The sequence below is a fragment of the Hylobates moloch genome, unplaced genomic scaffold (genome assembly GCF_009828535.3).
Source record: "Hylobates moloch isolate HMO894 unplaced genomic scaffold, HMol_V3 SCAFFOLD_37, whole genome shotgun sequence".
NCBI lineage: Eukaryota > Metazoa > Chordata > Mammalia > Primates > Hylobatidae > Hylobates > Hylobates moloch.
This window is the reverse complement of record NW_026652312.1, coordinates 772,640-795,268: the sequence shown is the minus strand read 5'-3', so window position 1 is coordinate 795,268 and position 22,629 is coordinate 772,640. Positions and strand designations below refer to the sequence as shown.

Genomic DNA, 22,629 nt, shown 5'->3' with positions numbered 1-22,629 from the left:
TTTTTTTTTTTTTTTTTTTTTGAGACAGAGTCTGGCTGTCGCCCAGGCTGGAGTGCAGTGGCGCGATCTCGGCTCACTGCAGGCTCCGCCCCCTGGGGTTCACGCCATTCTCCTGCCTCAGTCTCCAGAGTAGCTGGGACTATAGGCGCCCGCCACCTTGCCCGGCTAATTTTTTTTTTTGTATTTTTAGTAGAGACAGGGTTTCAGTGTGTTAGCCAGGATGGTCTCGATCTCCTGACCTCGTGATCCGCCCACCTCGGCCTCCCAAAGTGCTGGGATTACAGGTGTGAGCCACCGTGCCCGGCCTCTTCTTTTCATTAAATAAGAAAAAAATGCTTTACAATTAATTGAATTTCGGCTAACAGGTGGATAGATTTATTTCTAAAATGTGTAGCTTTGTAAAATAAAAAAGTTTAATAAGTTGAGTTTGGAATTTCTGCAGCCAGAGCATATACGTGTCTGAGAGGCTTGGTGAACATAAGTTCATCATGAAACATTTTTATTTCTTTTCAAGTTTTCCACGGAGAGCACAATTCAAAATTAAAATGTATAACTTTCTGTTTCAAGCAGTATATATTGTCAGGCTGGAAACTCTCAAAGGCCCTCTTACCTAAAACATAGACCCAGAATAAATAAGGAAAAAACACATATAATCCATCGTTTACAAATTTCCTAAAAATGAGAGATTCTCAAATTTAAAACTTCCATAAATGACATCAAGATATCTGCAGTTAATATTAGAAATCACAAGCATACAAAGAAAAAGAAAACACAGAGAGAGAGAGAATTTTTGGAATTACTTGAATCCAAACATAAATATAGATAGATAAATATAAACCGTATAAAGGAAGACAAAGGGAACATGCAACGAAAGGTTTTAAAAATGATTGGGTACACATTAAAAAGAAATCTTAAAATAACATTTAGAAATGATAAAATTGTTCAAATTAAAATTCACTGGATAAAATGTTGGACCCTGGAGTCAACAGTGTAGCTTATATTTAACTAAACCTCCTACCAAAAATAAGTCTAAGAATTGGAAAACATATATATAAACAATCCTCTGAAGGCATTGGAGAGCCAGTGCAAGTAATATTGAGCAGCTAGAATCCTTGAGAAAGGGAAGCATACAAGATGTATTCAACATTCACTTCGGAATGTTCCTCGGGGCATTTTCCAAGTTGCGGTGAAGGCGAAAAGAGCCCAAGAAGAAAGAAGGAGTCACACGTCAGAGGAGAAAAGTCTGGCGTTTCAGGATGCCAAAGGAGCTCTGATTTGAGGAACAAACTATTGAAAAAGACAGGAAGCTAAGACAGTGTCCCCAAAATTGCATCCTAAGTTCCCTCAAACTGTGGGTAAATTTCTGACTTGTGCATGTACAAGGCAAGCCTTCAAGATATGTAGTAGGAAACAGCAAACAGAAAGCTCCAATGCTGAGCAGAGATTTCAGCAGCTGAACGGCACTGAGGAGTTAGAGATTAGAATTAAATCCAGAGGGAGCATGCTAACCCAGTTCCAGGACTTGGGCAAAGCTACTTTCTAAGATTAATGGTCACATCCTGTAAGTAACAAATTAAAAAGGTCAAGTATAACAAAGCTTAAAACTAAGTCTCAACTGGATCAAAGTCATTCACTGAAGTGCTTTATAACTAAAAAACAAAAACAGCACTTTCGTGGGAACATCATACAGAGAATGTACAGTATGCTATCTATATTCTGAAAACCGACTGAAAATTATAAAACATGCCAAAAATAACAACAGCAAATGACCAACACAGAGGGAAAAGGCGGGAAATTTAGAAATAAATTAAAAAAACAAAACAAAACGCAGGCTCCATCCTTCAGGAACTCGAGGAGACAGGCATGCAGCTACTGTCACTCAGCCTGAGCCTAAGCCTGACGCATCAACTCTCCGTCACTTCCTGTGCCTGCACGCGCGCTCCGACTGCGTGCCGGATTTCCGGGCTCTGTGCTACTGGAGTGCCTGGCTCTTGCAGCTCACAAGCCTGGGAAGCCGCCTCTCTCCAAAGGCATTTTACCTGTGCTGTCTGCGCAAGCTGCCCTCTCCCTGCCCGAGCATGACCAAGGTGGTACGCTGCCAGTGGCCATCTCCATAAAGGCAACTGAAAAGTTTCATACCGGAAGCTCTTTGGCTGGCACTCCCACAGTTCTATGAAATAAACTTACACAAAGCTCTATGAAATATGAAAACTTTGCCCTGCTCTTTGACTTGCACAAATTTTGTTTGTATCATACATTAAAAGAGAGAAAAGGATGGCTTGCGATGGCATTATTAACTAATGGGGCACTGCAATTTTTACCAGGAGATGAGCTATGCTTAGAAGGCTCAGACTTTTTAGAAAATCATTGCTCCACTTGAAAAAAAAAAATTGAAGGAAGGCAAGAAATTTCACAACATAGTGATAAACAGCCACCATCTTTATAGTATCCATATATCTATTCAAAAATAAAACATTTTTCCTAAGACCTATATGGTAAGTCAGTAGATAAGAGGCTTTTGTAAAGTGCTACTTACTGGTAAGCTGACTTATATGAAGTAGTCCTAATGAATAATGAGGGTTGACTAGTCTGTTTGAAACTGTGCCTGTGAAAGTTATAGCAGTCTTATTTAAAGTGTATTATGGTGCTCTCTTGCTTAATTGAATCTTTAACATTGTAGTATGCCACAACTATAAAGTATTAATGGTATTATTACCAAAACAAGAAAAAATGATTATTTTATTATGTCAAAAGTTTAAATAAAATGTTCTGCTGCCATTGTTCTAACTGCCCAGTGTATTAGCACTCCTTGATGTGCTTAGAAGGTGGATCCATGAATTCCTTAGACTTTCTGCCAGAATTAAAAAGTATCTGATTAAATGGTGAACAGTAAGTAGACTGAGGCAAATTTCCAGTGATGTTGTCATATTTTTTTTTTTTTTGCTATGCCTTTAGCTTGAAGATTACAACACAATTCTGTTTAAAACAAAATGGCATTAGTTCTTATCTATTCCCCAGATTGGAAATCTATTTTAAGTCAATATTTTAAAGAAATATGAAGCCATAACAAAAGCTACCATTATTTTTGCTCTGAAGTGCTAGTTAATGAATGCAAAGAAGATAGAGAGATTTAGAACTATTCATCATTTAATGTTTAATGGAATTTATTTTCAGTATATTTTATATGGATAATTTTTTTTACCTCCTCTAAAGAGGAATAATGTTTATTGATTAAAAGTGAAAAATAACGGTTTAGACACCAATTCTTTTTCAAGATCTTTGACTACATTACGCATTGTACAATGGATTTTATTCTTCATGAAATTTTTTAGTTTCCCTACCGGTAAGATAGAGATAATGACTTAGAGTTCTACAGGAGACTCAGACTTTAAAATACTTAGATTGATCGATAAAAGAAAGTAAAGCAAAAGATAAGGAGTGGTAGAATTTCAACAGAAAATTAGAGGCTATAAAAAATCAGTGGGGCCAGGCGCAGTGGCTCATGCCTGTAATCTCAGCACTTTGGGAGGCCGAGGCAGGTGGATCACAAGGTCAGGAGTTTGAGATCAGCCTGACGAACGTGGTGAAACCCCATTTCTATTAAAAATACAAAAATTAGCCAGGCATGGTGGTGTGCTCCTGTAATCCAAGCTACTCAGGAGGCTGAGGCAGGAGAATCGCTTGAACCCACGAGGTGGAGGTTGCAGTGAGCCAAGATCACGCCACTGCACTCCAGCCTGGGTGAGAGAGTGAGACTCTGTCTCAAAAAAAAAAAAAAAAAAAAATTAAGTGGACATTCTTAGTCTGAAGTTTTTCAGAAATTTGAAATTTAAAAAAACATTTATTTGATTTTAAAGGCAGATAGAACAAAGCAGAACAGGAGGTTTATGAAATTAAAAACAGGCCCCTAGAAAATATTAAATATAAAAGCAAAGTATTAGAAAAATAAATAGAAAAAATTAAAACCAAGTGTTTAAGATATGTATTGGACACGGTTAAAAAATCAAACATAGGTGTAACTGGATGACCCAAAGAAAAGAGAAAGACATAGTGGCAGAACAATATTTTAAAAGATGATGATAGAATTTTCAAACTCAAAAACTCATCAACCCAAAGATTAAGTAAAATCATTGAATTCAATACAAGATATGTACAAGGAAATTATCAATAAACACCTCATAGTTCACTTATTAAAAAAACAAAATATACACAATTGAAAAGAGAATTTATAAACTAAAAGGTAGGTCAGAAGAAAATACCCAAACGGACACACAGACAGTTAAGAGGATGGAGAATCCAGAAAGGGCATGAGAAACTTATCAGATATAATTAAAAGGTTTACTCAAGGTACAGAAAGAAAGGAGAAGAAAATGGGACTAAAACAATATTTGAAGAGAAAGTAGCCAAGAATTTTTCAGATTTAAGAAATGCTACAAACCTCCAGAAGGATAAACACATTTCCATTTTATAAGAAGCAAGCAATATAAAGTTTGGATAATTGAGGTTTCATTGTATTTTTATGGAATATTAGAATGGGAAGAGGCCTAAGAGATAAACTAAATATAACACACTGATTTTATACAAGCAGCAGCTTGAGGGGCCTACCGGTAAATAACTTGAGAGTCAGACAGAATCAGAACTCTTAAATTCAAATTAAGTGATATTTTCACTATACAAGACTCTCTCTCCTATTTAATTTTCCTAAATCAACAGCTTTATCAGAACATATAGAGCATTCTATCATTTTAAATATAGATTTTCCTAAACTACTTTTTAAATCTTTCTTGTTGACTTTCATAATGTCAGGTATATTGATAGTGAGAAAGAGTAATGTTAGTCACTTGTTCAAGATCACATGTTAGAGGCAGATCAGGGACTAAAATTCAGGTCTCTGAACTTTCAAGCACAGAGTGTTTTTCACATGTATTTTTTTTTTAGATGGCATTTGAGCACTGCAACTGAAACCAAAAACTACTGTTCTTTCACCTTCATTTTTAGCTTTAGCTATTATTTGTTGTGTGACCCATACAATTTTTTTGTTTGTTTTGTTTTGTTTTGTTTTGAGACAGAGTTTTGCTCTTGTCGTCCAGGCTGGAGTGCAGTGGCATGATCTCGGCTCACTGCAACCTCTGCCTCCTGGGTTCAACCAATTCTCCTGCCTCAGCCTCCCGAGTAGCTGGGATTACAGGTGCCCGCCACCTCACCCCGCTAATTGTTTGTATTTTTAGTAGAGACAGAGTTTCGTCATGTTGAGCAGGCTGGTCTGGAACTCCTGACCTCAGGTGACCCACCCGCCTCGGCCTCCCAAAGTGATGGCATTACAGATGTGAGCCATCGCACCCGACCGATCCATACAATTTCTAATCCAATTCTCTGTATTGTGTGAAAGGGGGGTGGAGGAGTACAGGAGAGAATGGAGAAAGGAACTATGATTTATTGATAGTAGACATCTACCTTTTGTCTACCTAACATTTTTTCCTCATTTCTTCTAGTAATAGACCCCATCACTGTCCTGGATGTAAGAATGAATACATGGCTAAGCTATGGCAAAAACAGTATATCTCCCTGTTAGGACAGCAATTGGTCCAGGGTTGAGAACTTTACTCAAGCTTGGAATATTAGCCTTCTTCCAGGACTTTTACAATGAGAACATTTACTCTCTAGTCATGAAGCGATGAGTTTATGATCCCAGGAAGAGGGATAGTGCGCATCATTTCAGCCAGCTTGACAAAATGAAGTCACTGTTTAGAAAGAAGCACAGGAGGAGAAGGAAGAGAATAATACAGATTAGAGCCTCTAGTTTGATGTTCCATCTTCCCTGTCCTTACGATAATTAATGTGCCAGTAAATTTGCCCTTTTGCCTAACAAGCTCAAATTGAGTTTCAATCACTTTCATTTCAAAGATTTTTTATTGATGCAGAGATTTGTACAGATGGTCCCCAAGTTATGGCTCAACTTACAATTTTTCAACTTTACATGTAGCAATTGAAAGCTACATGCATTCAATAGAAACCATACTTTGATCTTTTCCGAGGCTATAGATATGAGATGATAATCTCCCGTGATGCTGGGCGGCAGTAGTGAGCCACAGCTCCAAGTCATGTGACCACGAGGGCTGAATAATGATACTGTACTCTATCATATATGATATTCAATAAATTACATGACATATTCAATACTTTATTATATAATAATCTTAGGGTTAGATGATTTTGCCTGACCATAGGCTAATGTAAGTTTTCTGAGCATATTTAAAGTAGGGTAGGCTAAGCTATGATATTTGGTAGGCTAGGTGTATTAAATGCATTTTTGATTTAGAATATTATGAACATATAATGGATTTATCAAAGAGGTAAGTCTAGGAGTATTTATACTTAGAACTGAAATCTTATCAATTACAGACTTTAAAATGTGGAACTTGCTGAAACAAGATGGGATAGGGACAATGCAAATCACTCCATCCCCATCTGGGAGTACAATGTGCCTGTTATGTAGTGGAGTAGTTTGAATAGTGCCTTCCAAAAATTCATATCCACCTGGAACCTCAAAATATGACTTTAATTGGAAATGGGGCCTTTGCAAATGTAATTAAGTTGAGGTCATACTGAATTACAGTGGGTCCTAAATCAAATGACTGGTGTCCATATAAGAAGAGGAGGGGTCACACAGAGACACAAAGAAGAAGGCCATGTGAAGATGGAGGCAGAGACTGGAGTGATGCAGCTACAAACCAAGGAAGCCAAGGATTGTGAGAGCCGCCAGAAGCTAGGGAAAGGCAAGGAAGTATTCTTCCCTGGAGTCTTCCAGAAGCATACCCTGCTGATACCTTGATTTCAGACTTTTAATCTCTAGAACTGTGACAGAATAAATTTCTGTTGTTTTTAGTCACCCAGTTTGTGGTAGTTCCAGGAAACTGGTACATGTAATAACAAAACAGTTGGTTAAATCATCGCCTATTGCATTTAGGATTCAGACAACATGCCTGCTATGTCTGAAATTTTAGAAAATAGAAAAATAGGCAGATACTTCACCATGTTCATACTTCTTATAGATTGCAGGAAGATGCTGGAGAGAAATAAGCTTTAGTTAAAACCGACTCATCTGAAGAAGACTCAGAATATTTGACTTATAAAACAGGTGACAGATGTAGGTTTTGTGGGTCTGACAATCATACAGTTTGGAGGACCCTATTTAACTAAAAGAATACAAATTTAGATACTAAAGAGAATATTTACTTAGAAAATACATAAAAACAAGGTACAACATTTTAAAAGTTGATAAATACCATAAACATCACAGTTTTTAAAATTTAATAAATTACTATTGTTAGTATCATCATTAACTGCCTGATACAGATTTATAATATTTATTCTACATTTTTTGGCTTGATATTCTTTGAGAAGTTCTTTATGTAGCAATGATTTTTTTAATACTTTCTCTAGGAAGGATAGAAAAATAACCTAGTCTTTAATATTATTTATTGCAATTTATTTTTTGTTATTTAAATTTAGAAAATGTTTTTCCTTTTCATATCTAGTTATTGAATTTTGTTGCTTATAAATATCTCCAGTTTCTTGCTCACATGGCTTTTTGTCTGGGAACAAGCCCTCAGAGAATCCCAACCCTTTGATACAGCCAAGTATGCCTGCCCCCAACATAACACACACATACACACACACACACACACACACACACAACTTCTGCAGCACCTGGTCTAACCTGTCCAGCTTTCACTTATTTTCTTCACTCCTTCAAGTTTGGGATTTGTGATGATAAATAGCTATGAAGCCTAATTCTTAGTTCCCCAGTCAGAGATGAGGGCAAGGAGTAGTTCAAGTTCTTCTCATTGGGGTTAAAGATAAGGTCCAGAGGCCAGGCACGGTGGCTCACGCCTGTAATCCCAGCACTTTGGGAGTCTGGGGCAGGTGGATCACCTGAGGTCAGGAGTTCCAGACCAGCCTGACTAACATGGTGAAACCCCGTCTCTACTAAAAATACAAATATTACCTGGGTGTGGTTACGCGCACCTGTAGTCCCAGCTACTCAGGAGGCTGAGGCAGGAGAATTGCTTGAATCCGGGAGGCGGTGGTTGCAGTGAACCAAGATCGTGCCACTGAACTCTAGCCTTGGCTACAGAGCGAGACTCCATCTAAAAAAAAAAAAAAAAAGAAAAAGAAAAGAAAGAAAAAGAAAAAGAAAGATAAGGCCCAGATACTTGACTGGGTTCACCAATGGTTGTTCCTGGAGGCCAGGAGAACGTAGAAATAGTGCTGATAGCCTGCTCTGTCAGACAACATGCCTGCTATGTCTGAAATTTTAGAAAATAGAGAAATAGGCAGATACTTCACCATGTTCGTACTTCTTATAGATTGCAGGAAGATGCTGGAGAGAAATAAGCTTTAGTTAAAACCGACTCATCTAAAGAAGACTCAGAATATTCGACTCATAAAACAGGTGACAGATGTAGATTTTGTGGGTCTGACAATCATACAGTTTGGAGCACCCTATTTAACTAAAAGAATACAAATTTAGATACTAAAGAGAATAATTACTTAGAAAATACATAAAACCAAGTGACAACATTTTAAAAGTTGATATATACCACAAACATCACAATTTCAAAAACTCCATCCACAATTCAATAACACCACCAGACCTAAGAGTATAACCTTTAAGCTGGGGCAGCCCATTTGCTAATGTGCAGCCCTGGCTGCTACTTCCTCCCCAAAGGGTAAGTATAAGTAACAAGCACATGAGCTTAAGCTTCTTTAGGTTCATGATACATCCACCTCTGCCTAGAGCTTGGGTTAAGATAAGCCCATTTTGCCATTGACCGGCAATCCTAGATAGTTGGACAGTCCGGAACTATGCTGACAACAAAGCTGAATTTTCTACCTTCACAATATAAGATGCTTCATGATCTTCTCTGCTCTCCTTTCTCCGAGATTGAGTTCATTGTTACCTCCTCTTTCTCCCTCTGATTTATTCTCTCCCTGTACATCCAATAGTTACCTCTGCTTATTTGCAATATTACACTTATTTCATGACATTGACATTTATTATTAGCTGTATGCTTTTTTTTTATTTTCAGGTGAAAAAAACCACGAAAACCCAACTCAAGCTTCCACAAAAAGAAATTTGGTGGGCTGTGATCTCTAGAACATATAGAGGTAGAGTAGGTTCATGCAGTTCAGTCAGGTCTGGCTATGTTTATCTGTGATTCTCCTGGCATTGCCCTTGTCCAAGGGCTGGTTTCATCCTCAGGCTGATTTTCCCCCTAATCACAAGGTAGCTGCCTGAAGCAGCAGACCTTACTGCTCCCTTTTTTATGTTTAAGTAAAAAAGATTATAAGCATCCCACAGCCACTCAACGTTTCTGAGCTTTGTGCAGAAGCCACTCTTAATAAAAGGGTGTCATATAGGTTTATGCCTTGGTTGCATGCTCACTGAAGAACCAATAACTATACTAAATGATTTTGAATTGTCCCTGGACTTGGCTGTGGAATTGCCTGGCTGCTACACAGTGGGAAATGGTTAGATGTTGGGTATGCAAACAAAATGTCCATTATAATCATGGTGGATTCTCTTTTTATAAAACTGTGAGACCCTAGAAGATAAAACCATGAGGTCCTGGAAGATAGAGACATTGTTGATTCACCTCTGTATCTTCAGGTCCTAACCTATGGCTGGCATATAATGAATATATCGACAGCCACCTGAAAGAATGAACAAACAAAATAATAATTGATTCTCCCCAAAACTATTTTTGTCACCAGCCATTTCTGTAATTCTTAAAGAATATTATAACTGTAATAATCTCACTCTCCATGGTTACAATTTTTATTAATTGCCTCCTGGGTCTTTCATTTGATTTCAATACATTGCTGATTATTTTTAGAGCTGCCATTAACACAGATTTCAATCACTGTCCTGTTTTCCCCTTGAACAGTGAAGCGGTTGTCATGGAAACAGAATCCAGTGCCTCTTTCTAAAGCCTCACATCAATGCAATTTGATGAGAGGAACTAACACTCTCTCTCGTACCTGTATTTTATAAGTCTGAAGATCTATTTCCTGTAAAAGATGCAAGTCATTACTGGGGTAAAGCATACTTGATGATGCAAGGATTTGACAACTTGTCCAAAAAGATGTATCAGAGCTATCATCTGGAAATAATGTCCTAATCAGTGTAAGAGAAAGGTTTTAATGCTTGAATTGACTAAAAATGTGAAGTCTCAAGGTAGATTTTATTTAAAGGTGGGAGGAAGAATAATTTTAATTGGCACCACTCATACAGCACAAAGTCACAGACTAGTAGCCTTTCTCAGAGAGTCCCATACGGTGATTATGTGGGAAGAAGCCTCATTTCCCTCAACTCCACCCTATACAAAAAACTGGATTCAAAGTCTAATCCAGGTAGAATGGGGGTAGGGAGAGGGAGTAACTTCCCAAGCATCTCTGGATGAGGTAGCTCTGTCAGCCAAGGGAAAACCTTTGGAGAAAGTTGCTGGCCTAGGCCTCAGCTTCTGCACTTTTAGCAGCTGGGGGAAATGTATATTGGCTACATGGGCAACTCTGTAGTAAACAAACAGCATCAATTACATATAAGTATAATGGATTCATCATCAAATTTTTTATCATGTTCATCAGGCCTTTATGGAAATGATTCACAGGAGGGTCTAGTTACAGGAGGGTCTAGGACTAGGTCCTAAATTCTCAGCTAGGACAAATTTAAATAGACCAACTTTAACCTTGCCAGCATGCTGGAATATTCTATTTGGTGGCTGGATGTGCTATGCTGAAATTTTCTATCATGTCATGAGATGTTTGCATAGAGTAGCCTGTATATCTCTGAGGGTAGCCTGGATTAACCCAAGCACATGGTCTAGGAGAAGCCAGGATAAGGCAGATACAGATGACAAAAGGGCCAGGGCAGTTGGTATAGGGGAAGGTTATAATACTAGGGCCAACTGTACCCACAGGGACCTAAAGCATAGGGACCCAAGCAAAGCAGATATAATGAATAGAAGAGCTACAGCCAAGTAATCATAAAAGCAGTATTGAATCCCAGAAACAAGCAGGTAACAATGAGCTAATATGCCAGAAACAAAACTGGAAAGGTACGTGTACAGACTGGAAAAGGATTAATAAACTGAGATCAGTATCAGAAAAAGGGACGAGGCAGATGATGAGGCTAGGCTGTAAGAAAACAGTTGGGATCCTACCCAGTAGATTTCATTGCAGTAGATTTTTCCCAGTACAATGTTTTAAACTGGGCAGACAAAAGGCTTCTTTCTGGTTTTGTTTCATTGTTTATTATCTGCTTGCTTGGTTTACAATATGGCCCTATCAATACTGTATTTTAAAAGATAACAATCAGTATATCCGCTCTTGGTCTATGTATTCTTGGTCTCTGAATACATGAAGATTATCCATGAGCTAGATCACAGCTGATTCTCCCAGTTGTCCTGGCTGCCACAGTTGGTTTTTTTTTTTTTTTTTTTTGCTTGCCTTCATGTCAGCCACATCCCAGCTTTTCCCAAGGAACTTTCAATTATAGTTATAGGAGCCATCCCATCACTTTTCTAGGACAAAATCAGGTCAGTGTTATTACAGGAGTTGGTTCCACATACCATCAGGTTTAGAAATATTTTTTGTGTCAAAACATGTACAGGCTTCCTAGCACCAAATACTGCTACAACAAAGCCAGACCACATTTGGCCTAATTTTAGGACTCAAGGGTATTCAAGGCTGGCAAGATCTATGCCGGGCACTTGGAGCTGTTTTCTTGCCTTCTTCATACTAGGCCTATTTCCAAGGGGCTGGGTACAGATCTTGTTTTCACTTGTTGTGTTTTGGACAAAATTCTTGAACTGCTCCTACGTGGACTCTTACTTTTTGATCTGTACCACTTAAACCATACACCCCACCCTGCACCCCTTGCCCTCACTGTGCCCATTCTTGCTTTCTCACTCATTCTTGTTTTGACAGTCCTACAACACTCCCCTCACTCACTCCATGGTAGAATTCCAAGAGGACTAGATCTGAGTGAGACAGTATTATAAAAGATGATGTCAGAGGAAAGCTCAGAGCTGGGCCAAAGACTTGTAAGCCTTTGGAAGGACTTTGGCTATTACTTTTAGAAAAATGGGAAACCATTAGAGCAAGCTTGTCCAACCTGTGGCCCACAGGCCACATGCGGCCCAGGACGGATTTCAGCACAGCTCCACACAAATTTGTAAACTTTCTTAAAACATTATGAGATGTTTCTGCCATTTTTTTTTTAGCTCATCAGCTATTGTTAGTGTTAGTATATTTTATATGTGATCCAAGACAATTCTTCTTCTTCCACTGTGGCCCAGGGAAGCCCAAAGATTGGAAGCCCCTGCATTAGAGGGTTTTCAGCTGAGAAGTGGACATGGTCTAAAAATAACGAAAAGGGATCACTCTGGTTGTTATGTTAGAAATAAACAGCAGAGGGAGCAAGAGTGAAAGTAGGAAATCCAGCACAATAATTCAGATTGACATGATGGAGGCTTGATCCAAGTTGGCACAGTAGAAATACCAAGATGAGGTCAGATCCAGATATATATTTTGAAAATTGAGGGAAAAGTATTTCCTGACAGATTGGATATGGGGTATGAGAGAAATGATGGAGGCAAAGCTGACTCTAAGTGTTTGGATTTGAGCAATTATTTAAAAACTTACATAGTGTTTCAGGAAATCATGATTGTGCCAGACATAATTCTAAGCACTTTACCAATCACAGCTCATTTAATACTCAAAACAGCCTGTGAGATACATGCTACTAGTGTGCCCAAACTTGATGCACAGATTACTTAAATTATCTGTGCAAGTTCCCAGTGAATGCTGTTGCCATTAATTGAGATGAATCAGTACAGGAGTAGAACAGATTTGGAGCAGAACTAGGAGCTTAGTTTTAGACTTTTTAAGGTCTAGAGACTACTAACAACCCACCTGTCCAGGCTCAATCCACTTTTGCTTTCAGCTGGTATTAGTCCATGGTGTATACTTCTTACCTGCAGTGGTTACATCAGGTACTCTAGGCTGGCACCAGGGGTCCCACAGCTTGGTCGTCCACTGAAGCTAGTGATATGCTGGTAAATGTGTAACAACCAGCCCTCCAAGGAAAAAGAAATCTAGCATTTGCTGAGTATTTGCTGATTTAGGTGGTGTAAATATTCACACCATAGCCAATTTTACACGACTGCCATGATGTTATTAAAAATGGACGTTGGAAGAGATGCACACTATCTGCCCTCCATTGTAGTGTGCCAATGACTGGAGCCACTACAATAATTTTAAAGCCCTAGTTAATATCTAGAAATGGTATGTTAGGGCTCTCAAGTGAGAAGGAGAATATATGGTTGGAGACATAGCTAAAGTAGCTGGGAAAAACAATTCATACACTTGAACTAGAGTTTTAATTACGTATGATAAAGGAAGTATAGACAGAATAAATTCAAAGAGATGGAATAGTGGGGGGGCTGCATAACTATAGGAGAGCGAAATGGTTGAAATAGCCGATTCTGCATTAATGCCATGAGGGTGGGGAGCAGAGATGACTACGATGGAATCTGAAGAGATTTTAAAGTCAGGTCAGCCAATCCAAAGAAGTCTCAGAAGTAGGTAAAGGTGCAAAAATGACTTATTGCTCCAACCAGTGAGGAAAAGAAGCATTTGAGAACTTCAATATCAGGCAGTAGCAGAAACACTCAAGTGTTTGCTAAATGACTGCTCCTACAAAACACCTGATCCAGGAGGAAATTTTTAAAATGTTTCCAATGCAGTGTGTCCAGGGCAGGTCAAGGAAAAGCTCCATAAGTGATTTATGTATAATATAAGGTTTGGGAACCTGGTAAGTACCAAAGGCAGAAGGATTCAGGATATCAAGAAGTCCCAAGAGCAAATAAAGGACACCTAATGATAAGAGTAGACTTTAGGGTCAGAACAGCACTGACAGAAAAGAATAGGGTGAAGATGACACAGCAGTGACATACATAGGTGGGATACATAGGTGAGAACTGATGCTGAGACCTAAACACCAAGAGAGAAGTTAAGCATGCTTAGCAAAAATTCAGAAAGGATCCTGTACACATCACCAAGAAACTTTTTAAGTTTATTCTAAAGGCAATGGGTTCCAAGAGAAAATACCATTCATGGAAATGACATGATGATTTACTTTTACAGTAGTGTGGAAGATAGAATGCAAATAAGCAAGACTGAAAGTAAGTGAACTAATTAAGGAGGCACATCATGCAAAAGATGATGAGAGTGTGAACAATGGCTGTGACAATAGGAATGGAATAGTGAGGCTGATTATAGAGCTATTTTAGAGTTAGAACTGACATAGCAGGATATCTGGATATGGATATCTATTGAATATAGAAGGAATAGGCAGAAATTAAGAATAATTCCTACATATTTGACTATGGAGAGTGAAAGACAGAGAAAACTTGAGGAGGATTCCCACATTTTTAACTACAATGATTCAGTAAGCAGTGTCATTCAGGGAGATAGGAATCTAAGAAGAAAAAGAGAGATGGGAAAATGTGTGTTCATCAGGTCTCTTGATTGCAAATGAGAGGAAACTCAGCTGCCTTAGGCAAAAAATGACTTTTATTGCTGCACTGAATCCAAGAAAGAATTAAACCAACAAACAATGGTATAGTGGACTGTGGTAGCTATAGTGTTGTCTTCTCAGAATGTATTACAATATCCTTTATAGTAACTATACCCTCCACTTCTCATGTTTTCTGCAAAGCTGTGTCTGACTCTGACCTATCCACAGACACAGAAGTAGCATATGAGCTGGGTCTAGCCAGAGTGATTGGTTCAAAGGTGGTCATGAGACCTAAACTACACCAATCAGGAGTCTTCATTAGACTTTTCCCCTAAAGCCTTTGTCTTCAGGGTCATCCTTTAGGAAGGATGAAAAGACACTGGAGCAGCTTGCAACCATCTTCTTCAGTGCCCTAGAAAAAGCATAACTGCATGAAGTCCAGTTGAGACTAATTCAAAAGCTAAAATAAGCAGAAATGGGGGATATATAAAAACGAAAACTAGCAGTCCTGAAGTGCCAGAAGCATAAATAGAGGCCTGGTTACTGCAGCTATTTGATTATGTTAGCTATTTTGATGTCCTTCCCAATTATATAAGAAAATAAATACTTTTTTCCTTCTTAGTATAGTTAGCAAGGGTATCCATAATATAAAGTACAAGATTCTTCATTAATACCTGTTGAAAGCATAGCCTACTGGGCCCCAGGAAAAACTAGATCTAGCCACCAGAATGTCACCAGAATCTAGTTATCTACCTTTCATCTGTACCTCTCTCTAGATGTCAGTTTTATTCTTTCTCACTGCAGACTGTTTTCCTTCTTATAGTCAGAAATGTGACTACAGACAGCTCCCAAGTTTTACTTCTGGTAGGTTTTATCTCCGAAGGGAACTGCCTTTTATTTCCTGTGCTTCCAATTTCAAATATTCTAAGGAAGGATTGTAACTAACCCATCTTGTGCTACATAATGGATCAACCAGTTGTAACTAGGGTCTTAAAATACTATGATTGGCTTAGCTTGGGCCAGGTTGACATTCCTGAACCAATCAAATTGGAACCAGGGTGGTGGGCTCATGCAAGAAAATGGCAATGCTTATGGAAGCTGTAAGTTAGACCAGGGAGAGAAACAATTCTAAGAAGAATAGAGGTTCTATTTCCAGAAGAAGGACAAATATAGCTATAAGTGCCTCTTGTAGGAAAGATGGTATTTTAAACATGTTGAATTTGAGACCCCATGGAGGGCCAAAAGGAGGTCAAGGAAATGTGGCCAGTTGAAATTATTACTCAAGCCTGCAAGAGAAAATTTATGCATTTATCTGATTTTCATGAAAGAGATTATTTCAGATTATAAATTTCAAATTCCATATATGGTTTTACCCCAAATTTACCTAGGTCTCTAGGTTTCAAAACAACCTTGCACATGTAAAATGATTATGCACTGTAATACAGTAGACATTGTCAATTAAGAGAAAGGGTTGTGAATCACAGAGGCAAGACCTTAGGAGAAAAAAAAATCCTGATCTATGTTTCTCCTCTATGATGACACAGACAAAGCTATGGACTAGCAGAGCCTAAAGACCCCAAGATTTTTGGTCTGAGAAACTGTAGTATTGCAACTGAGAAAGGGAAGATATGTCTAGGGCAGGTTTGGGATAAGTTTGAGTTGTCTCTTGGACATCCAAGTGGAGATGCTGAGTAAGGTATTAGATATATGGGACTGGATTTCAGAAGAGTGATCTGGGAACTCCAAAATTAAGAGGTTAGGAATAAAAGGAAGAGCCATCCAAGGAGACTGATGAAGAAGCTTTGAGAGTAAAGGAGAATAACCAAGATAATTTGGTGTTCTAGCAGCCATGTGAATGCAAAACCTGAAAGAGAAGGGAAAAATAAGTTGTGACAGATGCTGCTGAAGAGTGACACAAATAATGACAGAGAATTAACCATTAGATTTAGCAAACTGGCTGCCACTGGTGATTTTGACAGTTTCTATGTAGTAAGAAGAGCAAAAGGCAAGAGTTACACTTTAACCACAAATGCCAGCAGACAAGGCAGAAATTAAATGGGTCATTGTCCTGGAAACTAGAGGACTTATGAGACATAGCATCTAACATCTTAGGACTCTGACTCATCTATGTTCATAATGTCCTGAAAGCCCCACCCCTTCCCTCAGACACAGGGACACTACCTGAGGGAGATAACTTGGGGGTTGGAGGGATGTGTAATAAACTAAGCATTGTTTGTGTTTTACTTTTTGCCAAGGCAGACTATTGATAAAGCTTCTGCCTAAATTAACAGATCAAACTAAGCTTTAAATCAAAGTTAATGTTTTTTCTTCTTACCAGCAGGTGTACAGAAAGAACAAATCAACTATGACAAAACTAATTAAACTATATTTTATCCTCATGTTGGATGTGTTACCTGTGTTAAATCTTTAACCCTCATGTGGGTCAAATTTTTATTATGTTTTCACTAGTAAACTTCCCATATCAATTCATAGCTTATGCTTGATAATTTTTTCAAGCATATCTGATTTTTTCTTACAATTATTAATATTTGACAACCATTAAGCTGTATCTTACTGGTGATTTTGGTTCATGAAATTGAATAATATCCAGGTAAAATCCTAAAGGTAAAAATCAGGGTAAGTTTGAAAATGGGTCATCCACCTGAGAAGCAGAAGAATAATGGGAAGAGAGTCAAAATGAGAGGACTCAGGAGCTAGAAACAAAAAGAGAGAGAGAGAGAGAGAGAGAAGGGGTAGTGGATGAAGCAGGCTTAGATAATTTTTGAAAGTGCATGTAAAAAGACACCTTACACCTTATACAAAAATTAATTCAAGATGGATTAAAGACTTAAATGTTAGACCTAAAACCATAAAAACCCTAGAAGAAAACCTAGGCAATACCATTCAGGACATAGGCATGGGCAAGGACTTCATGTCTAAAACATCAAAAGCAATGGCAACAAAAGCCAAAATTGACAAATGGGATCTAATTAAACTAAAGAGCTTCTGCACAGCAAAAGAAACTACCATCAGAGTGAACAGGCAACCTATAAAATAGGAGAAAATTTTTGCAACCTACTCATCTGACAAAGAGCTGATATCCAGAATCTACAATGAATTCAAACAAATTTACAAGAAAAAAACAAACAACCTCATCAAAAAGTGGGCGAAGGACATGAACAGACACTTCTCAAAAGAAGACATTTATGCAGCCAAAAAACACATGAAAAAATGCTCATCATCACTGGCCATCAGAGAAATGCAAATCAAAACCACAATGAGATACCATCTCACACCAGTTAGAATGGTGATCATTAAAAAGTCAGGAAACAACAGGTGCTGGAGAGGATGTGGAGAAATAGGAACACTTTGACACTGTTGGTGGGACTGTAAACTAGTTCAACAATTGTGGAAGTCAGTGTGGCGATTCCTCAGAGATCTAGAACTAGAAATACCATTTGACCCAGCCATCCCATTACTGGGTATATACCCAAAGGACTATAAATCATGCTGCTGTAAAGACACATGCACACGTATGTTTATTGCGGCACTATTCACAATAGCAAAGACTTGGAACCAACCCAAATATCCAACAACGATAGACTGGATTAAGAAAATGTGGCACATATACACCATGGAATACTATGCAGCCATAAAAAATGATGAGTTCGTGTCCTTTGTAGGGACATGGATGAAACTGGAAACCATCATTCTCAGTAAACTATCGCAAGGACAAAAAACCAAACACTGCATGTTCTCACTCATAAGTGGGAATTGAACAATGAGAACACATGGACACAGGAAGGGGAACATCACACTGTTGTGGGGTGGGGGGAGGGGGGAGGGACTGTTATGGGGTGGGGGGAGGGGAAAGGGACAGCATTAGGAGATATACCTAATGCTAAATGACAGGTTAATGGGTGCAGCACACCAACATGGCACATGGATACATATGTAACAAACCTGTACATTGTGCACATGTACCCTAAAACTTAAAGTATAATAATAATAATAATAATAAAAGAAATTTTAAAAAGACATATTACAATTTTCACCTTCTATAGATACTTATTTGCGTGTGTATTTCAGATCTAATTAAAAGTTTCAGAATAAGGTGCATATCTCACAATATTTTGGAAAGCATATTAAGAACTAATAACACAAGCACTGAAATCAGAGAAAATTTGGTTTAAGAACTAGCACTACCACTTATTAGCCACGTGGATGTGAGCAAGTTACTCTTTGAGACTCAGAATCCTCATTCATAAAATGGAGAAAATAATAGTATGTAACTCACCAAGCTGTTCTAAGAATTGAACAAGAAAATGCAGATAAGGCTCTTTTTGCAGTGCCTTCCCAAATAAAGGCTCAATAATTATTAGTAGTTATGGTTAGTGTTATTATATATCATTGAGAAGTCTTTCTTTAGAAGCCTTTTCCATCAGTACCTTTTTTTCCTTACTTATTTCTCCAGCCCTCTTAGGGCCCTTGATGAATCTCGTCAATGATACTCTCATCAGCACCTTCAATTATCTTTCTCCTCTGTCTTTTCACCACAGGTATTATGCCAGCTCTCACCCTGTGAATCCACTGACTGGGGAACATTGTTTAAGAAAATCACATGGCTGTGCCAACAAGCAGGGTAGGAATGGCCATGTGGTGACCTGTGGGCTGAAGTTAAGTGCTGTGGTTTGATCATTGTGTAAGGTAGAATCAGAGCTGGATCTCAAAGAATGTTGACTTCATTTCTTCTTCTTCTTTTTTTTAATTAGTTGATTTGTTTGGTATATTTATTTATTTACGTATTTTTTGCTTTGGGTTTTGGTTTTGTTTGCTTTAAGTCTTGGGAATTCCTTACAGGAGACACAGCACAGAAGACAGAGGCAGAAGCAGCTTTACTGAAAAACAGAGCATGAGTAGAACGACTTCAAGTCCCATATGGCACCACCGTGAGAAGTAACTTCCTCTGAGCTTCTTAGAGAATCCAACAATGTCCTGCTCCCTTGGAGAGCTGCAGCCATGGGCACATGGGAATAGGGCTTCCACCAAGAGTCCCGTCGGTCACAGCAACAGGATGTCTTCCTCAGACAACTTTGATGATAGAGGTTGTTAGCCAGAGCAAGCTAGAACCAGAAAGAAAAACTTTGAAGATGCCACAGTGGGAGTCTGAGCACCTTGAGGCCTCCTGTTGGAAACTGGCAAACCTAACTGTGGGACACTTGGATGCTGAGTTCTGGTAAACATGCTGTGGGAGGCATGGTAATTTAGTCATTAACATTTAAAAACGATCTAATTCTATATACATACTCTGTTGAAGACTTCTTCCAACCACCTTGTATTATAAATTTAAAATATGAAATACAAACTCTTTATGTGTCTTGACTCAGATTACCTAGGAAGGGACAGTGACCTACTCATCAATGTTTAGAATTATAGTAAGTTATAGAATATAGTCTGAGAAAATTACTTGGACCAAGAAAGCAATGTCCCTGTCATTCATCAATCTAGAACCAGAGCTGCAGATTAAGCTAGGTGCAAATTTATCAGAAAACAATATTTTTCCCAAATACATATTGCAGCCATAAAATGCCCTAAAAACCCAGTTCTTAGAGGGACTATTGCTTACTTACCGAGAAATTTTATTCTCTGAAATCATAGACTATCAGATGCATTGCTGTTTAAAATTATTGCAATAAGAATGAAACATCTCATTCTTATCTGGAGGAGTTAAGTCATTGTGATCAGTGAAGCCTTGATTTACAGCTCCTGTGCAAAGCTTCAGAGAATGCATCTCAGGACACAACATTTGACATCTATTTTGACTTCATTTCAAGAAAACAGGACTGCTATGGTTTGAATGTTTGTCTCCCCCAAACCAATGTGTTGGAGGTGGGGCCTAATGGGTGATGTTTGGGTTATCAGGGTGGATCCCTCATGAATAGATTAATGCTCTCCCTGGGGTAGGGAGCAGTGAGTGAGTTCTTGCTTTATTCGTTCTCAAGAGAGCTGGTTGTTAAACAGAGCCTGGCACCTCCCTCCTCCCTCCTTGCTTACTCTCTCACCGTATGATCTCGGCACATAATACCCCCCCTCACCTTCTGCCATGAGTGGAAGCAGCCTGAACCTCTCACCAGGAGCAGATGCTGGTGCCATGCTTCTTGTACAGCCCGCAGAACACTGAGCCAAATAAACCTCTTTTCCTTAGAGATTGTGCAGCCTCAAATGTTCCTCTGAGCAACACAAAATGGACTAAGAACCATAGGTCCATTTCACAGTACAGAGCTGAGGTTGACCCCTTTTATACACAACCATACTCTCTTAGAGCCCATAGAACATCACTTCATTTACATCGCACCTAAATTCCACTCTTTAGCAAAATCCTATGTTAACTCTATATTTTCCTTTGTTTGATGAGATACCCCACAATTGCTCTGTTGTGCAGTCCCCACACTGCAATGAGTCAGTAAACTCAATTGGTTTGTTTACAGGTTGTCCCTGGTGGTTTTAGGCTGATTGGGCTAAGACAAATCATGTCTTATTTTTTAAATGTCTCCTTTAAGCAAATGTAATTATCTGTATTTTACTCTATTCCATAAGCAGAAGTAACAAAGTAGTCTAACTGCACCAAAAGATGCTTATAGCATAAAACTTTCTATGCTGTAAACATAGAAAGTTCTTGAAATTAAAAAGAAAAAATTACTGTCCTTAAAATGAAAAAAATATATACACAGAGTTGGGGTTTTTTCACTTTACTAAAGCTCAGGCAGGCTGTGCTTCTTACAATAGAACAATGATCAAAACTACAGCTTTTTTTCCTCCTTTATAATATGACCAAACGAGGGTTAGTGGCAATGAGCACTGCATCACTTAAAAGATACTGAAAAACTTGAAATACTGATGAACCTCTAACAAACACCTTCTTCCCAATCCTCAATCTTGACCTATGACCTTGTTTCCTTTTCACTGAGAAACAGAGAAAAAATTAGATGAGAATGTGTACAAGCTCTCACCATAAGATCTTCCTACCTCCTCTAACTGCACCTATATACTGTTACTATCAAAGATCCCTCTGTGTCCCTAACAAAGGCTATTTCCTCTCCTTTTGCATTAAATTCCATATACTCATGCCTTTGGGGAGACATTGTTCCAGTAATTATCTCCTTTCTTCTGCTTGGGTCAGCCTCTAGGATGGCCCCCAGTGATCCCCACCTCCTGGTATCCACACCATGATGCAATCTGCTTACACTCTAAATCAGGGATGAACCCTGTGACTCACAGAACACTGCAGAAGGGATGATGTGTGACTTCAGATGCAAAGTCATAGAGGACAAGGACACAGCCACCTTCTTGGATTTCTCACTCTGTGGAAAGGCAGTGACATTTCATGAGACAAGCAGTCCTGTGGTGAGGCCCATGTCAAGAAGCCCTGAGATCTCCCACGATCAGCTACAGCCAATTTGTCAGTCATGTGAGTAAGCCACCTGGGACACGAATCCTCTCGACTTAACCACCTCTTCAGGTGGCCAGAGCCCTAGCCCAGCTCTGACTGCAACCTGATGAGAAACCCTGAGTAGGAAGCCCTGCTCGAGCTGCTCCCAAATTATTGATCCACAGACACTATGAGAGATAATACATACTTAGTGTTCTTTTAAGCCAATACATTTTGGGTGGCTGTATTCATTACCCAGTAACAGATGACTAATACATCGCCTGTGATCAAAACACTTCAGAGGTTCCCCATTCCAAAGTCCATAAGGCCCATGAGGCCCCTCATATTCTTCCCACCCCCCGTTACCTCTCTAAGTCCATTTTCTACCACTCTCCTTCTTTCCACCTCAACCCCAGCTACAGTGACTTCTTTGCCCTTCCTCAAATCTGCCTCAGGGCCTCTGTACTGGACATTCTCTCCCCACTCCCACTCCCTCCTCCAGGCCTTCACTGAAATGTCTCCCTCTCAGTGAGGACTTCCTTTCCTAAAATGCAGTACCCCCAACCTTCACTCACACACACACACACACACACACACACACACACACACACACACA

The 22,629-nt window shown here is 38.9% G+C and overlaps 2 protein-coding genes and 1 long non-coding RNA gene across 6 annotated transcripts in view; 2 read left to right on the top strand and 1 right to left on the bottom strand.

Annotated features, from left to right (window-relative positions):
• LOC116463458 (uncharacterized) overlaps positions 1-19,922 on the top strand; it is a 28,436-nt gene extending 8,514 nt beyond the window's left edge. The window contains exon 3 of the long non-coding RNA XR_004246684.2: positions 19,445-19,922. This is a non-coding gene — a long non-coding RNA (uncharacterized LOC116463458). The remainder of the gene's footprint in view (positions 1-19,444) is intronic.
• The window catches only part of LOC116463456 (Golgi-associated kinase 1B-like), a 257,888-nt gene that overhangs the window by 55,057 nt on the left and 180,202 nt on the right, over positions 1-22,629 (bottom strand). The window lies entirely within an intron of this gene.
• The window catches only part of LOC116463457 (transmembrane protein 144), a 60,635-nt gene continuing 59,879 nt past the window's right edge, over positions 21,874-22,629 (top strand). Inside the window, exon 1 of the mRNA XM_058434650.1 lies at positions 21,874-22,052. The gene's annotated coding sequence lies outside the window, so the exon portion shown is untranslated. The remainder of the gene's footprint in view (positions 22,053-22,629) is intronic.